This window comes from Canis lupus, chromosome 10, assembly GCF_011100685.1.
Source record: "Canis lupus familiaris isolate Mischka breed German Shepherd chromosome 10, alternate assembly UU_Cfam_GSD_1.0, whole genome shotgun sequence".
Lineage (NCBI taxonomy): Eukaryota > Metazoa > Chordata > Mammalia > Carnivora > Canidae > Canis > Canis lupus.
Genome location: NC_049231.1, coordinates 36,210,897 through 36,227,492, shown reverse-complemented (window position 1 = coordinate 36,227,492; position 16,596 = coordinate 36,210,897). Strand labels below are relative to the sequence as shown.

The 16,596-nt window shown below is 37.4% G+C and overlaps 1 protein-coding gene and 1 non-coding gene across 4 annotated transcripts in view; both read left to right on the top strand.

Annotated features, from left to right (window-relative positions):
• RANBP2 (RAN binding protein 2) overlaps positions 1–16,596 on the top strand; it is a 93,900-nt gene that overhangs the window by 10,719 nt on the left and 66,585 nt on the right. The window lies entirely within an intron of this gene.
• On the top strand, positions 13,207–13,343 carry LOC119873836. The gene has a single exon (XR_005366330.1). It is a non-coding gene; the product is annotated as a small nucleolar RNA SNORA42/SNORA80 family (small nucleolar RNA).

Here is a 16,596-nt window from a genome sequence, read left to right as displayed (position 1 = left end):
ATTCCGTTTCATTGCTGGTAATTAGTCTGTTCATATTTTCTATTTCTTCCTGCTTCAGTTTAGGTAGGTTATATATTTCTAGGAGTTTATCCATTTCTTTTCTTTTCTTTTCTTTTTAAAGATTTTATTTATTTATTCATGACAGAGAGAGAGAGGCAGAGACACAGGCAGAGAGAGAAGCAGGCTCCATGCAGGAAACCCGATGTGGGACTTGATCCCGGGACTCCAGGATCACGCCCTAGGCCAAAGGCAGGTGCTCAACCACTGAGCCACCCAGGCATCCCCTATCCATTTCTTTTAGATGTCCATTTTGTTGGCAGGTAATTTTTCACAATATTGTTAAAATTGTTTATATTTCTGTGGTGGTGTTTGTTGTTTCTCCTCTTTCACTTGTGATTTTGTTTGAGTCCTCTCTCCCCCTCTCCCCCCCCCTTTTTTTTAATGAGTTTTTTGGTAGACAGCAGTTTTTTTTTTTTTAAGACTTTATTTATTTATTCATGAGAGAGAGACAGAGAGAAGCAGAGGCAGAGAGAGAAGCAGGCTCCATGCAGGGAGCCCGATGTGGGACTTGATCTTGGGACTGCGGGATCACACCCTGAGCCAAAGGCAGACGTTCAACCACCGAGCCCTCCCAGGCGCCTAGTTTTGATAATTTAAAAGAATCACATCTTGGTTTCATTGATCTGTTCTATTGTGTTTTTTTGTTTTTTAGTTTCTTTAACTTTTCTGTTTTAATCTTCATTATTTTCTTTTGCTTGTTTTGGGCTTTATTTTTCTAGGTCCTTTAGATATAAGGTTACATTGCAGATTTTCTTGTTTCTTGAGGTACACCTGTATTTCTGTAAACTTCCCTCTTAGAACCACTTTTGCTACATCCTCAAGATTTTTGGATTTTTAAAAAATTTTTTTTTAAATTTATTTATGATAGAGAGAGAGAGAGAGGGGCAGAGACACAGGCAGAGGGAGAAGCAGGCTCCACGCACCGGGAGCCTGACGTGGGATTCAATCCTGGGTCTCCAGGATCGCGCCCTGGGCCAAAGGCAGGCGCTAAACCACTGCACCACCCAGGGATCCCGGATTTTTTTTTTTTTTTTTAAGATTTTATTTATTTATGAGAGGTGCAGAGGGAGAAGCAGCCTCCATGCAGGGAGCCTGATGTGGGACTTGATCCCAGGACTCCAGGATCCACGCCCTGGGCTGAAGGCAAGCACCAAACCTCTGAGCCACCCAGGGATCCCGGATTTATGTTTTCATTTTCATTTGTTTCCATGTACTTTTTGTTTTCTTCTTTGATTTCTTGGTTGATTTATTCATTGTTTTGTAGTACTTGTTATTCACTTTCCGCGTATTTGTGGTTTTTTCAGATTTTTTCTTGGAGTTGACTTTTTGTAATCATGTTGTGGTCAGAAAAGATGCATGGTATAACTTTGATCTTTTTGAATTTGATGAGATTTGTGGCCTAGTATGTGATCTGTTCTGGAGAATGTTTCATGTGCACTTGGAAAGAATGTGTATTCTGCTGTTTTAGGATGGAATGTTCTGAATATATTTGCTGAACCTATGTGTTCCACTGTGTCATTCAAAGCCACTGTTTCCTTGTTTTTCTGTTTGGATTATTGTCCATCAATTTAAATGGAGTGTTAAAGTCCCTACTATTACTATATTACTATTGATTAGTTCCTTTATGTTTGTTATTAACTGTTTTGTGTATTTGAGTGATCCTATATTGAGTGCATAATTACCTAAAACTGTTATATCTTCTGGTTGGATTGTGTCCTTTACCATTATATAATGTCCTTTTTTAGTCATTTGTTAGTCTTTGCTTTAAAATCTGTTTTGTGGGCAGCCCCAGTGGCTCAGTAGTTTAGCGCCACCTTCAGCCCAGGGCATGATCCTGGAGACCTGGGATCGAGTCCCATATCGGGCTCCCTGCATGGAGCCTGCTTCTCCCTCTGCCTGTGTTTCTGCCTCTCTCTCTCTCTCTCTCTCTCTCTCTCTGTGTGTCTCTCTTGAATAAATAAAATAAAATCTTAAAAAGAAAAAAAAATAAAGTCTCTTTTGTCTAATGTAATTATTGCCACTCCAGCTTTCTTTTGAAGCCATTTGCATGACAAATGTTTCTTTTTCCCTTCACTTTGAATCTGCAGTGTCTTTAGGTCTGAAATGAGTCTCTTGTAGGTGGTAGGTATATAGATGGTTCTTGGTGTTTTTTTTTTTTTTTTTTTAATTTTTATTTATTTATGATAGTTACAGAGAGAGAGAGAGGCAGAGACACAGGCAGAGGGAGAAGCAGGCTCCATGCACCGGGAGCCCGACGTGGGACCCGATCCCGGGTCTCCAGGATCGCGCCCTGGGCCAAAGGCAGGCGCCAAACCGCTGCGCCACCCAGGGATCCCAGGTTCTTGGTGTTTTTAATTTAGTCTGTCACCCTATGTCTTTTGATTGGAGTAATTAGTCCATTTACATTCAAAATAATTATTGATAGGTATTTATTGCCATTTTATTACATGTTTTCTTGTAGATTTGCTCTGATCCTTTCTTGATGTCTTTCATTATTTGCTGGCTTTGGTGATATATTTTGGTTATTTTTATTCTTTGAATATCTATTACTGGTTTTTGATTTATGGTTACCATTAGTTGTATAACATCATCTGCATTTATCACTCTGTGTGAAGGTAATGTTTATGTTTGAATCCATTCTTCTCCTTCCACATGCCCCCCATGTTTTAGGTATACGGTGTCATTTGTTAACATCCTTTTATTTTGTGAGTTCCTTGACTGATTTTTACAGGTATTCTTATTTTTAAGTATAAAAAACTACTTTTGTGATACCTTCTTTTCATACTTACAGTCTTTTCTTTCCACTCAAATAGTTCCCTTGAATTAATTTCTTGTAGGGCTGGTTAGGTGGTCATGAACTCCTTTAGTTTTTGTCTGAGAAACTCTTTATCTCTATTCTGAATGATAGTCTAGCTGGATACAGTGCTCCTGCCTGCAGATTTTTCCCTTTCAGCATTTTGAATATATCATGCCACTCTTTCCTGTCCTGTAATGTTTGTCCTGAAAAAAATCTATTGATTGCTTTATGGAGTTTCCCTTGTATGTAACTATCTTCTTTTTCTTGCTACTTTAAAGTTTTTCTTTGTTACGACTTCTTGCCATTTTAATTACTGTGTGTCTTGGTGTAGATATTATTGGGTTGATTTTGTTGGGAGATTTCTGTGCTTCCTCAATCGGGGTATCTGCTTCCTTCCCCAGATTAGGGAAGTTTTCAGCTCTTATTTCTTCAAACAAATTTACTGCCTTTTCTCTCTGTTCTTCTGGGATCCCTATAATGTGAATGTTGTTATGCTTGGTGGAGTAACTGAGTTTCCTAAGTTTATTCTCAATTTGCAGAAGTTTTTTCTTTTCACTTGCTCAGCTTGATTGCTTCTTCCAGCGTGCTATTTATTCTATCAAGTGTGTTTTTAATTTCATATATCTTTTATTCCTGATTGCTCTTGTGTGTGTGTGTGTCCTTTTGTTAAGAGTCTTTTTGATGTCTTCTACTCTTTTTTCAAGCCCAGGGAGTATCCATATGAATATTACTTTAAATTCTCTATTAGGCATATTATATACTTTTGGCTTAGGTTTCTTTCTTTCTTTTTTTTTTTTGGCTTAGGTTTCTTGATGTGATCTTTTTTTTGTCCTGTTCTTTCATTGGGGCATATTTCTCTCCTTATTTTGTTTTAACTCTTTGTGTCTGTTTCTTTGTGTTAGGAAAGTCAGCTACGTCTCCCACTCTTGAAGGTAATGGCCTGAGAGGAGGAGGATGTAATGCCTGCACCACAAGGTCCTGTTTCTCAGGACCTGGCACCTCAGGGAGTGTCTCCTTTGCATGTTGGATGTACTCTGCTGTTGTGTTTTGGCAACTTTTTTTTTTTTTTTTTTTTTTAAGTTCAATCATTTAGAGAGGTTTCTTTTGCCTGTTGTGGGCAGTGTTTGTTCCCTGCTGGGGTGGGTGTGTTTTAGCAAAGTGCATGTTGGTCTGTTTATGAAATGAGATCTGCTGCCATGACTCCTGAACCGAGCAAAATGCAGGCGTTGGGGAATGTGGTGTGGGCAGGTTTTGCGCTGATATTCTGGGGCAGGTACCTACAGGGCTGAGACTCAGGGAAGTGTAATTGGAAAGGATAAGTCCCTCTGGGGAGGAGGGGGGTGGGGAATGGTTGATGTAAGCAAGTAGAGTAGGAGGACCCTATTAGGGGTAATACCACTCTATTTCCTGTAGGTGGTCGTGTGTTTATGCTGGGATCCTTGGAGGGAAATAGTCCCTGCCTGCTCCTTTGTTCCTGGAGGGAATTCTCTGTTATCCCTGCCTCTCTGGGACACACTCTAAGTTGAGTTAATAACTCTTCCCCCTGTATGCCCCAGATGTTTTTCCTTTTTTTTTTTTTCCCCAGATGTTTTTCAAACTGCTGCTTCTATGTATATCTCTTGTGCTTTGTTTATGCTTTCTGGGGTCTCAGAGCCAGATCTCCCTGATTTTTAAATTCCTCGGCCCCTCTTGATTTCAAAGCTAAGTATTACGGGGATTCCTATTCTGGGGGTGGGGGTGGCGGTGTGATAATCTGTTTCTTGTCCTTCGATGTGCTAATGGCTCTCTCCTAACTGGATAGCCATAGTCTGTTTTGCTCCCAAACCAGGTCTCTGCCTTTCTTACCTTTTTGCCTGTGGCCTCTTCTCTCAACCTTTAGTTTTGGAGTTCTGCCAGTCTCTGGATCATTTTCTGTGATATTTACAGTAGTGTACATGTTCCTGTGGGATGAGGTGAGCTTAGGGTCCTCCTCCTACTCTGCCATCTACCCTGCCTTCATGAACTACTTTTAAGTATACAATTCAGTAGTATTAGTTACATAAATAGTGTTCAACTACCACCACTATCTATGTTCAGAAACTTTTGGTCACCCCATGTAAAGAAACTTTGTAATTATTAAGTAGTAACTCCTCAGGTTTCCCTTTCTCCTAGTCTCTGGTTACTCTTAATCTACTTTCCTTCTCTATGAATTTGCCTGTTTTTGATATTTCATATAAGTGGGAGCATACATTTGTCCTTGTATCTGGGTTATTTAGAGTGTTTTAAGGATTCACCCATGTTGTAACATGGATCAGCCTCATTTTTTTATGGTTGAATAATAATATGTTGTATATATCATATTACTTTTTCATCTGTTAAAGGACACTTGGGTTTGTTTCTACTTTTCTGCTTTTGTGAGCATGCTGCTGTGGACATGGGTGTAAGAATATCTATTTGTGACTTTGTTTTCAGTTCTTTTGGGTATATATCCAGGAGTAGAATTGCTCGTCATACTCTTTAAAAAAGCTTTTGAGGAACCCCAAACTGTTTTTCATAGTGGCTGTATCCCCACCAGCAGTGTAAAGAGGGATCCAGTTTCTCCACATTCTTACCAAAAACTTATTTTCTTTCTTTCTCTTTTTTAAAGATTTTATTTATTTATGCATGAGAGACAGAGCAAGCAAGGCAGAGACACAGGCAGAGGGAGAAACAGGCTCCTCGCAGGGAGCCTGACGTGGGATTCGATCCCTGGTCTCCAGGATCACACCTTGGGTTGAAGGTGGTGCTAAACCACCGAGCCACCCAGGCTTCCCCATTTATTTTCTTTCTTTCTTTCTTTCTTTCTTTCTTTCTTTCTTTCTTTCTTTCTTTCTTTCTTTCTTTCTTTCTTTCTTTCATTCATTCATTCATTCATTCATTCATTCATTATTTTTTTAAAGATTTTATTTACTTATTCATAGAGACACACACACAGAGAGAGAGGCAGAGACACAGGCGGAGGGAGAAGCAGGTTCCACGCAGGGAGCCCGATGCGGGACTCGATCCCGGGTCTCCAGGATCATGCCCCGGGCTGCAGGCGGCCCTAAACTGCTGTGCCACTAGGGCTGCCCTATTTTCTTTCTTTTTAAATTGTAGCCATCCTTATCAACTTGAAGTGGTTTTTATTATGGTTTTTATTGGTGTTTTCCTTTTTTTTTTTTTTATAAAAAAAAGATTTTATTTATTCATTAGAGACACAGGGAGAGAGAGGGAGAGAGAGGCAGAGACACAGGCAGAGGGAGAAGCAGGCTCCATGCAGGGAACCTGAGGATGGGACTAGATCCCAGGTCTCCAGGATCAGGCCCTGGGCTAAAGGCGGCGTTAACCGCTGAGCCACCGGGGCTGCCCTATTGGTTTTTTCCCGATCATTAGTATTGTTGAGCATCTTTTTCTGGTTTATTGGTTATTTCCATATCTTCTTTAGAGAAATGTGTAGTCAAGTTCTTTGCCTTAGACTTTTTTTTTTTTTTAAAGATTTTATTTATTCATGAGAAACGGAGAGAGAGAGAAGCAGAGACACAGGCAGAGGGAGAAGCAGGCTCCACGCAAGGAGCCCGATGTGCCTGGGTCTCCAGGATCACACCCTGGGCTGCAGGTGGCGCCAAACCGCTGCGCCACTGGGGCTGCCCCCGCCTTAGACTTTTAATAGAATTTGTTGAGTTGCAGAAGTTAGTTACTGGATTTAATTTCCAAATATTTTTTCTCATCCTGTATATTGTCTTTTCAGTTCTTTTAAAATATCATTATGATGCACAGTTTTTAATTTTGATGAATTTCATTTTATCTTTTTTGTTTTGTTTCTTATGCTTTTGGTGTCATGGCTAAGAATGCAGTACCAAATCCATCTTGGATGAAGACTTATCCCAAGGTTTTCTTCTGAAATTTTTGTAGTTTTTATATTTAAGTCATTGACACATTTTGAATTAATTTTTGCCTATGGTGGGGGTGAGGGTCCAGTTTTATTCTTTTGCATGTGGAAAATCAGTTGTGCCATCACCATCTATTATAGAGACTTTTCCCATTGAATGTTCTTTTCCCATTGAATAGACTTGCCACCCTTGCCAGATATCCATTGGCCATAGATTTATGAGTTTATTTCTGAACTCTCAGTTTTGTTCCTTTGGACTATATGTCTGTCCTTAATGTTAGTATCACCGGTTTGATTGCTTTAGCTTTGTTGTAAATTTTGAAGTTGGAAAGTGGTGACGCCTCCAACTTTGTCAGTTTTGAGAGTGTTAGTCTGTTTGGGGATCCATGTAGTTCCACATGAATTGGAGAATTGACTTTTCCTTTTCTGCAGGAAAGGCTGTTGGAATTTTTATTGGGATTGTGTTGAATCTATCTATTGCTTTGGGTAGTAGAACCATTTTGACAATATTAGGTCATTGTATCAACACACTGTTTGATTTGTTTAAGTCTTTGTTTCAGTCTTTGGTTAAATTTATCACCAGGTATTTTACTCTTTTATTTTTTTTTTATTTTTTATTTATTTTTTTACTCTTTTAGATGCTATTGTAAATGGAATCGCTTTCTTAATTCTTTTTTTTTTTTTTTTTAAGTTGTTCATTGTTGGTGAATAGAATCACAGCTGACTTTTGTGTGGCTGTCTTGTACCCTGCAATGTTACTGAATCTGTTTCTTAGCACTAGTGGTATTCTTCTGGGTTCTTCAGGGTTTTCTATATACAGAATCATATCATCTGTGAAGAGAGAGAGTTTTACATCTTCCTTTTGTTTCATATTTGGAAGCCTATCTCTCTTTCTTCTCTAATTATTCTGACAAGAACTTCAGTGTTGAATAGAAGTGATAAAAGCTGTTGCTGATCTTAGGGGGAAAGCCTTAAGTCTTTTACCATGGAGTATGATGTTAGCTGTGGGCTTTTCATTTGTGGCCTTTATCATATTTGAAGATATGTTCTGGTTTTTGAGAGAATCCTTGTTTTCTGAGAGTTTTTATGAACAGATGTTGAATTTTGTGGGAAATTTTTTTTCCGGCAACAGTTGAAATGATTTTTTTTCCTAATGTATTCTTTTCTTTCTTTCTTTTTTTTTTTTTTTTAAAGATTTACTTATTTATTCATGAGAGACACAGAGAGAGAGAGAGAGAGAGAGAGAAAGAGAGGCCGAGACACAGGCAGAGGGAGAAGCAGGCTCCACACAAGAAGCCTGATGTGGGACTCAAACCCGGAAATCCCGGATCACTCCGCTGAGCCACCTAGAAGTCCCTAATGACGTATTCTTGATTAATTTGTGTGTGTGTGTGTGTGTGTGTGTGTATGGAACCATCTTGCATTCGTGGGATAAATCCCAGTTGGTTACATATTGGGCGTATACTACTTTTAATATGCTGTTAGATTCATTTTGAGGAATGGTATTTTGTTGAGAACTAAATTTTTTAGAACTATTTTTTAGAGCAGTTATAGATTCACATCAATACTGTGCAGAAGGGACAGATACTCCCCACATACTCCCTGCCTGCACACAGGCTTGGCCTCATCCATTATCAATATTCTCCACTGGAGTGGTGTATTTGTTACAGTTAAACCTCTTTGGACACATCATTATCACCCAAAGTCCATAGTTTACCTTAGGGTTCAGTCATGGTGTTGTATAACCTATTGGTTTTGACAAAGATATACTGATATGTGTCTGCCATTACTGTGTCACACAGAGTAGTTTTACTGCACTAAAAGTCCTCTGTGCTCTGCCTATTCATCCTTCCCCCAGTCCCTGGCAACCACTAATCTTTTTAGTGTTCCCTTAGTTTCTCCTTTTCCAGAATATCATATAGTTGGAATCATACAATATGTAGCCTTTTCAGATTGGCTTTTTCATTCAGTAATGTGCACCTGTCTCCTCCATGTCTCTTCATGACTTGATAGCTCATTTATTTTAAAGTACTGAACAATATTAATATTCTCTTGTCTGCATGTAGCACAGTTTATCCATTTACCTACTGAAGAACATTTTGGTGGTTTTAAAGATTCAACTATAAAACATTTTGTGGGAGGTTTTTGGGTGGACCTAAGTTCTCAACTCCTCTGAGTAAATATGAAGGAGCACTGTTACTGGATCACATGGTAAGTGTATGTTTAGTTTTGTAAGAAACTGCCATACAGTCTTCTACAGTGTCTACCATTTTGCATATCTGCCAGGAATAAATGAGATTTTCCGTAGTAGCACAACCTTGCCAGCATTTCCCGTAGCGGCACAACCTTCTTACTTAGCATTTGGTGTTGGAAGTGTTCTGGATATTGACTATTCTGATACATGTAATGGTATCTCAGTTTAATTTGGAATTAAACAAATTGATGTGGATCCTTTTATATATTTATTTTCTGGTTTTATATATTTTTTGGAGATGTGTTTAGATCATTAATTCATTTTTAAATCATATTTTCTTTTTTTTTTAACAGTCAAATTCTTTATTACACAACAGAAGGGGGAATTAAGTTTCTGGATATAAAAAATGAAAGCTGGGATCCCTGGGTGGCTCAGCGGTTTAGTGCCTGCCTTCAGCCCAGGGTGTGATCCTGGAGTCCCAGGATCGAGTCCCGTATCGGACTCCTTGCATGGAGCCTGCTTCTCCCTCTGCCTGTGTCTCTGCTTCTCTCCCTCTCTCTGTGTCTCTCATGAATAAATAAAAATCTTTAAAAAAAAAAAAAAAGAAGAAAGCTTCAGGAGGACATAAGTAAGAGACAGCTCCAGCGTTATACAAAGACTCACATATACATCATAGGACCATCATGGCCTCCCTCACCATCACTCTTCCATTCACTCTCTGCCATCCAGTCTCACAGTCTCACACAGGCTCCACACAGGCAGGACTCCTGCAACCCACACACTTGCTGCTTCTAAAGATTCTGCCCATTTGTCTGTCTCTCTCCATCTTCCATAGTCTCCTGCACCAGTCCTCTTCTCAGCATACCAATTTCTTGGTCTTCCTGAGAACAGGTCAGACTGGTCCTGAGAATGACAGAGAAGGGGACCTAGGGTTGGGGAATCCTTGATTCAGTCATGCTGCTCCTCAGGAGATGTGGAGCCCAGGACATGTTGGTATTGAGGAGATAGGAGGTGGCGCTAGAGGCGGAGGAGTGAGTGGAGGCAGGTTCTGTGGAGGAGGAACCTAGCTACCAGATTGTTTTTTTTAATTATTAGTGTATTTTGGAAAACAGTCCTCCCCAGATGTTTCTATTGCAAATAATTTTTTCCACTATGTAGCTTGTCTTCATTCTCAGTGTCTTTTGCAAAACAATTTTTTTTTAGAACAAATTTTTAATTTTAATGACATACAGTGTATCAGTTCTTTCATGGATAGTGCCTTTGGTGTTGTATATGAAAAGCCATCATCAAACGTTGAGGTCATTTAGATTTTCTCCTGTTATCTTCCAGAAGTTTTACAGTTTTATATTTACATTTAAGTCTGTGATCCATTTTGAGTTAAATTTTGTGAAGGGTATAAGGTCTGTGTCTAGATTATTATTGTTACTGTGTTGCACTTGGATATTAGTTCTAACACCCTTTGAAAGACTGTTTTTCCTCCACTAAATTGCTTTTGTCAGAAATCACTTGACTATATTTATATGGGTCTATTTCTGAGCTGTCTATTCTGTCCCATTTTACTGTTTATAATTTTGCTAATATACACTCTTTTTTGAGAAGTCTATGCCTTTATTGCCTGAACAGCCTACTAGAGAGAGATGAAGTGGGAGGAGTGGGAGGCCTCAATACCAGGTCTGCTGTGCTTCACAGGCTTGTAGGTAATAGAGAACTCGCCCAGATAGTGGCCAATCATCTCGGGCTTGATTTCTTAGTTGAAGGTCTTGGCATTGTAGACACCCACCATCTCAGCATGATGATTGTGTTCTACAGGTGCGTCTTAACCACCTTGGGCTTTTCTGTCAGGGAGCCTTCTTCTTGGCCTTGTGCAGGCACTTCAGCAGTGAGTGCTATTTCCTCCACAAACCCTGGTTTAGCCTCCACAGCTGCCAGGCTCTGTACAACTGCATCAACTGCTCCTAGGGCATGTCCAGCAGCTGGTTGTCTGTGCCGCGGTAGGTGAAAGTTGGGAAAGGTGAGCTACTGCTTCTTCACTTCTGCCATCTTGTCAGCTTGTTGGGAGGGACCAGCTAATAACTCACTGTCTTGGTTACTCCAGCTTTATAGTAAGTATTGAAGTCAGGTACTGTCAGTCCTTCCAATTTTTTTCTCCTTTAGTATTGTGCAACTGTGGGTTTTCTGTCTTTCTGTATAAACTTTAGAATCACTCTGTTGATATCCACAAAATAACTTGCTAGATTTTGATTGGAATTGCTTGAATCTATAGATACAGTTGGGAAAAACTGACATATTGTCAAGATCAGATCTTCCTATCCATGAGCATAGAATGTCTCCAGTTATTTAGTTCTTTGATTTCTTGCATCAGAGTTTTGTAGTTATCCTCTTATAGGTCTTACACATATTTTGTTAGATTTAGAACTACAATTGACCCATAAACAACAAACTGCATGTGTCCACTTAATATGTGAATTTGTTGATACAGTACAGTACTGTAAATGTATTTCCTCTTTATTATTTTTTTTTATGATTTTCTTAAATTTTTCTCTACTTTTTTTGTAAGAATGCAATGTATAATATCACTTGCAGAATATGTGTTAATTGCCTGCTTATGTTATTGGTAAGGCTTTTAGTCAGTAGCAGGCTATTAAGATTTAGGGGAGTCAAAAGTTATATATGGGTTTTCAATTGAGCTGAATGTTGATACCCACGTTGTTCAAGGATCAACTGTATTTTCATTTTGGGGGGTGCTAATATAAATGGTATTGTGAATATGAACTTATATTTCAAATTTCTCTTGTTCATTGCTGGTATATAGGAAAGTGATTGACTTTTTATTACTATTGTCTTTCAAACTTCCTTATTTTCAGGAATATTTTCATCATTTGTTTTGGATTTTCTACATGGACAGTTTTGTCTGCAAATATACTTTTATTTCTTCCTTTCCAACTTGTGTATCTTTTCTTTTCTTGTGTTATTGTATTAGCTAGGACTTCCACTATGATGGTGTAAAGGAGTGGTGAGAGAGGGGACATCCTTGCTTTGTTCTGATCTCAATGAGAAAACTTTTGAGTTTCTTACCATTAAGTATAATGTTAGTTTTTATAGATATTCTTTATTAAGTTGAAGAATTTGCCTTTATTCCTGATATACCGAGAGGTTTTTTTTTTTTAATCATGAATGGGTATTTTAGTTTTGTCAAATGTTTTTTCTACATGTATTGATGTGATCATGAAATTTCTTTTTTCCCTTTGACTTGTTGATGTGATGGATTATGTTAATTGATTTTGAAAGCTGAACCAACCTTGAGTATCTGGGATAAATCATGGGTCATGGTATATGATTCTTTTTATACATTGTTGGATTAGGTTTGCTAATATTCTGTTAGGATTTTTGTAAGTATGTTTTTTGAGTGATGCCAGTCTGTAGTTTCCTTGTAATGTTTTTGTCTAGTTTTGGAATAAGGTAATGCTGGTCTCATTGGATGAATTAATTATTTTCCTTGTTTTTCTCTTCTGAAAGATTGTAGAGAATTGGTGTAATTTCTTTCTTATTAAATGTTCAGTAGACTTCACCAGTGAACCTGGTGCTTTTTGTTTTAGAAGATTATTATTTATGCAATTTCTTTAATAGATACAGGCTTATTTAGGTAATCTATTTCTTTTCTGAGTTTTGTCAGATTGTGTCTTTTAAAAAATTGGTGCATTTCATCTAGGTTATCAAATTTGTGGGCGTTGAATTAATAGTCTTCCCTTATTATCCCTTTTGTCATGGGATCTGTAGGGATGCTCTTTTTTTAAATTAAAAAAAATTTTTTTAAAGATTTTATTTTTTCATGAGAGACACAGAGAGAGAGAGAGAGAGAGGCAGAGACACAGGCAGAAGGAGAAGGAGGCTCCATGCAGGAACTCGGTTCTGGGACTCCAGGATCATGCCCTGGGCTGAAGGCAGGCACTAAACTGCTGAGCCACCCAGGGATCCCCCGTGATGCCCTTGTTAATGTCTGATATTAGTAATTTGTGTTCCCTGTCTTTTTTCTTATTACCCTCATGGCATGTTATTGGTTTTGTTGGTATTTTCAAAAAAAAAAAAAAAATCAGCCATTAGTTTTATATATCTTATGTATTTTATGTTTTTCTGCTTTAATTTTTGCTTTCTTTTTTGCTTATTTTGGATTTAATTTGCCTTTTTATAGTTTCCTAAGGTGAAGGCTTAGATAACTAATTTTAGATCTTTTCTAATACATGCATTCATTGCTATAAATTTATCTCTACTGTATGGTAATGTATTGATGGCAGGCTCTTCTCTGTGGGCCTCTCATAGTATACCTGTGCCAGAGGAGCATGCAGCCCCGAACCATTGCCCAGCTTCCTCACTGGTGCACTGTGAGCACCAAAGGGGGCTGTATACTGTTAAATTTGTGTGTGTGTGTGTGTGCCTAAGCAGTGTTTTTGCTGTATTCCACAAATTTTGGTAAGTATATTTCTTTTTTCTTTACTTCAAAATATTTAAAAATTTCTCTTGATATCTTCTTTGAGTCATGTATTATTTAGTAGTTTATTACTTAATTTCTTAGTATTTTAAGATTATTCAGTTATCTTTGTTACTCCTTTGTTACTCTTTTGTTACTCCTTTGTAGTTTGAAAACAAAGGATTTCTGTTCTTTTAAATTTGGTCAGGTGTGTTTCATGGCCCATAATATGGTCTATTTTGGTGAATGTTTGATGTAAGCTTGAGAAGAATGTGTTTTCCCTTGTTGGATGAAGTAGACTAGAGATGTTGATTATGTCCAGTTGATAGATGATGAATATTTAGTTCAGCTATTGTTTTTACTGATTCTACTTGCCTCTATTTCTGATAGAGGGAAAGTGAAGTCTCCCAACTATATGTAAAAGTGTATTCATCTATATCTCCATGCAGTTCTGTCCGTTTTTGCCTACATACTGTACTAAGTACATATCACTTTAAGGACTTCTTTGTCTTCTAGAATTGATCTCCATATCAAAATGTAATGCTCCTCTTGATCCTATATGACTTTCTTTGCTCTGGAGTCTTCTGTTTGAATTAGTATGGCTACTCTTGCTTTCTTTTATTTAGTGTTAGATTGGTACATCTTTTTCAGACTATTTACTTTCATTTATTTACGTATTAGTTTCAGGCATACAACATGATTTGATATATAGTGAAACGGTTGCTATCTGTCAGTGTATATAGTCATAGAATTTTTTTCTTGTGTTGAGAACTTAAAAGATTTACTCTGTTAGTAACTTTAAAATATGCAATACAGTGTTATTAACTATATTCATTATGCTGTATATTACATCCCCTTTGACTCCATTTATTTTGTAACTGGAAGTTTGTACCTTTTGACTCCCTTCACCCATTTTGCCAACCCTCCCAACTCTGGCAACGACCAGTCTGTTCTCTGTATCTATGATCTTGAGTCTTTTTTTTTTTTTTAAGATTTTATTTATTTGACAGTGAGCAAGCACAAGTTGGGGGGGGGGGGAGTGGGCAGGCAGAGGGAGAAGCGGTCTGATGGTGACATCAGATTGTGACCTCAACTGAAGGCAGACATTTAACCAACTGAGCCACCCAGGCGCCCTTGAATCTTTGTTTTTGTTTTTGTTTTTTGAGATTCCATATATGTAAGTGAAATCATACAGTATTTGCCTTTCCTGACTTACTTCACCTAGCATAATTCCCTTGGAATTCATCCACATTATTTTAAATGGCAAGATTTTATTTTTTTTAATGGTTAGAATGAAATTCCATTGTATATATGTACCATATTTTTTTTTATTTTTTCATCTGTCAGTGGACACCTAGATTGTTTTCATGTCTTGGCAGTTGTAAGTAATGCTACAGAGAACATGGGGATACATATATCTTTTTGAGTTAGTATTTTCTTTTCTTCATTTTTAATCTATATATATTTTTTAAGGTTTTATTTATTCATTAATGAGAGATACAGAGAGAAAGGCAGAGACACAGGCAGAGGGAGAACCAGACTCCTTGCAGGAGCCCGATGTGGGACTCGATCCTAGGACCCTGGGATCACGCTCTGATTCAAAGGCAGATGCTCAACCACTGAACCACCCAGGCATCCCGATCTATATGTTTTTTTTTTTTATGTGGGTTTTTATATTTATTTTGGATTTCTTGTAGACAACATATAGTTGAATCTTAATTTTTAATCTACTGACAAAGTCTTTCTATTGGTTTGATGTTTTAGTTCATATTGATATAGTTGGGTTAAGAGCTATCATATTTATTGTTGTTTTCTATTTATTGTCCTAGTACTTTGTTCCTATTTTTTGTCTTTTTCTGTCTTTTGTGGTTTTCACTTAGTATTTTCTATGACTTTTTTGCTCCTTTTTTAGCATATCAGTAGAACTTTTTTTAGTTGTTTAGTGGTTGCCTTAGAGAGTTTGCAGTATACATTTAAAACTAATTCAAGTCTACTTTCAAATAACACTACTACAGTACTTCATGGGTAATGGGTAATACAGTACTTCATGGTTATATACATTTCTCATACCTAATGGAAATACATATTGGTGTTTTGAACAACTGGTATATGTTAGATCAGTTAAGAAAAAGGAAAATAAATTTTATCTTCACTTCTTTTTTTTTTTTTACAGAGATGGAATTTCTCATCTGTATCATTTTTTGTTTCTCTTTTATCAACATCTTTTGTAAGGCTGGTGTGCTGGTAGCAAATTCCTTCAACTTTGTGTGAGAAGATATTTCTCCATTTCTTGCAAAGAATAATTTCATGGAGTACTGAATTCTAGGTTGGTTGTTTTTCTCTCAACTTGAAATATTTCACTTCACTTTTTTCTTGCTTACATGGTTTTTGAGAAGTTCACTGTAATTCTTACCTCTGCACCTGTCATAGGTGAGATTTTTTTCCTTTATGTTGTTTCTTATTTTTAATAGTTTGAATATGATATGTGGTGTATTATTTATATTATGTTATTATTATTACTTTTGTCATTTATTCTGCTTGATGTTTTCTGAGCATCCTGGATCTGAGCTTCCTGGATTTGTGGGTTTTTGTGTAATTTTAAGTTGGGGGAAATTCCTAGTAGTTATTGTTTCAGATATTTCTCCTGTTCCTTCATCTCTTCTCATTCTTGTAGTCTGTTTCATGGATGTTACTCCTTTGATAGTTCCCACAATTCTTGGATATTTTGTTTTGTTTTGTTTTCTCTTTGCTTTTCAGTTTTGTAGATTTTTTTGAGATAGTCTGAAGCTTGCAGATTCTTACCTCAGCCATGTTCAGTTTATTTATAAGCCCATCAAAGGCTTTCTTCATTCCTATTATAATGTTTTTGATCCCTAGCTTTTTTTTTTTTTCTTTTTTTGTGCTTAGAATTTTTATCTCTCTGCTTACATGGCTTATCTGTTCTATTTTATCCATTGGAGTCCTTAGTGTATTAATCATAGTTATTTTAAGTCTCAGTCTGATAATTCCAACATCTCTTGCATATCTGAGTCTCATTCTGATGCTTGCTCTATTTTATTTTTATTTTTTTCAAGATTTATTTATTTTAGAGAGGGCACCTGTGAGAGCAGGGGGAGGGAGAGAGAGGGGGAAAGAAGCTTACTCCACCTAGTGTGGAACAGGATGCAGGATTTAGGACTTAATCCAATGACCCT